This window comes from Stenella coeruleoalba (genome assembly GCF_951394435.1).
Source record: "Stenella coeruleoalba genome assembly, chromosome: 3".
Taxonomy (NCBI): domain Eukaryota; kingdom Metazoa; phylum Chordata; class Mammalia; order Artiodactyla; family Delphinidae; genus Stenella; species Stenella coeruleoalba.
Window position 1 is genome coordinate 85,307,813 of NC_137148.1, and position 2,219 is coordinate 85,310,031.

At 33.6% G+C, this 2,219-nt stretch overlaps 1 pseudogene across 1 annotated transcript; it reads right to left on the bottom strand.

The window, feature by feature from the left end:
• Positions 1-497: 497 nt before the first annotated feature.
• On the bottom strand, positions 498-1,315 carry LOC307184147 (protein BTG4-like; annotated as a pseudogene). Its single transcript has one exon. The product of its transcript is annotated as a protein BTG4-like (transcript).
• Positions 1,316-2,219: the final 904 nt, after the last annotated feature.

The following is a 2,219-nucleotide window of genomic DNA, read 5'->3' on the forward strand; positions in this document are numbered from 1 at the left end:
TTATGGCTTTAAAAAAATGTCCTCTTTAGTTTTCAGAAAAAAGTTTTTCCAGAATCAAGCTTACATACAAGATCATATAAATATATATATATATATAATTTTACATTGATTTTGTTTGTTGTGCTATTCTATTTATTTTTCAGAGCAATATGCAATCATATCTTTTGTAACCATGGCAAAAATTTTAAGAGCTACAAAAGCACTTTGACTTACTAGATATATTTGTATTAATGAATTCCAATCGTTGTTAATTTGAAATATATAGGATGTTTATGCATTGTCCAAACATTTCTAACTGATTCTAAGGACTTCATACTATATAAGCACTTTATACTGTATTTAAAATTAAAATAGTTATTTCTTTAAACTGTTACTTTTCATAATTCATCTAATTCAATATCTTTATTCTATTATCTTGTTGGGTACATTGATTAGTGTTATGCAAAAATTCATATAAAATCAAGTAAGAACTAAAATTAAGACAGTTATGATCTGTATGAGAGGATTTACCATCATGTACCCTATTCCATTTTGTGGTTATTTTTTCTGTTTCTTGAGCTTCTCAATCTTAGACTCATTTTCATTTTAGAGAAAATACAGCTGCTCATCTGAGCTCTATCCCACCAAGTGCCCAGCCACTGTATTTTGTCTTGACCCAGTGGTACCTCTCCACTCTATGTATAGCAGCAGACCTATGACCCATAGTGTTCTTATGCAACACATGATAAACATTTCCTAGGAGGCCCATATGGCCATCACCATATTCTTTTCCTAGGGGATTTGGAACCAAGACTGAAAGAACTCTTTCAAGTTTTCAACCTGATAAACACTCTTTGGATTGCTGACTTTAGGAATTATCTGAGGTTATTTGTTACAACTTTTTTCACTGGAGGAAATGCTATAGGAGTAGTCCAACGCAGCTCTCTTAAAAGTGTAACTGATTTTTGGGAGAGTTCCCATTCCTCCCACCTGCCTTTAAAAGTAGCAATTACAAATGGATGGTTTTTCTCATCATACCTACAGCACACTTCAAAGTGAGCTACACATATGATCAGCTCCTTTGCAAGTCCCAGGTGAGAAGAATCACTTCATTCTCAGCACAAGCCCTTTATAGAAGGGAATCTTTAGTCTAATTGCTTACCTTGATACACCTGAAACCTTACCTATTGAAGGGCTCAAGTACCAGTGACTTATTTATGTTTCAAACAAGATTGTTATCTGCTGTTCTACAAAGTCTTCTATTTGCTGTTTACTCATTTTATGTTTTTTTGCTTAACCTTATGACAAAGAAAACTGTTGCAATTTCATCTATCATGATTCAAGAAAAATCTGTGAGGATGTCAGCAAAAACTCTTTAACCCCAACAAAATGTGGGCCAGAATTAGAAGACTAGATTTTCCAACTCTCACCCAAACCTCTATAACCTTTTTAAAAAATCACCATCCATTAGCCCTGAAATTTATGAGATGATGTCATTCAGTTTTAAATTCACCAACCCATTTCTAATAAGTTGTTTATGCACATGGTACAATATTCAAATTTGCAAAAATTTATTCTTGAAAGTAATTAACTCTCAGTTGTCTCCATCTGCCAAGATGTCTTTCTTTGAAGCTATAGCTATTACAGTCTATGAAAGCAACACCCACACAAACACAGAGGCATAGGAAGCGATTATTTATTGATTTGTATTTCATTATTTCAAATTTTTAAGTTAAAAAATTGTCTTAAATCAACATTTTTGTGCACGTATTTTCCATACATGTAAATACAACTTTAGAATAAGCTTCCAGAAATGGGATTATAAAGACAAAAGGCATATTTGAAATTTGGAATAGTATTGTAAAATTGACTCAACTAAAGTCAACTTCACACACACACACACACACACACATACATACATACCTTGTAAACCCATATGCTGTGTGTGTATTTTGCCCTTTTGCTCTGATACGAAAAGTATGATGTATTGCATTAGTTTTCTATTGATGTTTTAACAAACTTCCAAAAACTGAGTGGCTTAAAAACAATGAAAAACAACTTACAGTTCTGTAGTTCAGCTGTCCAGCCTGGGTCTCACTGGGCTAAAAGAAGATCAGGGTGTCAGAAGAGTTACATTCCTTTCTGGAGTCTCTAGGGCATAATCTGTTTCTTTGTCCTTTCCAGCTTTGAGATGATGCCCACAGTCCTTAATGCATGGTCCCCTTCCTCCATCTTGAGTA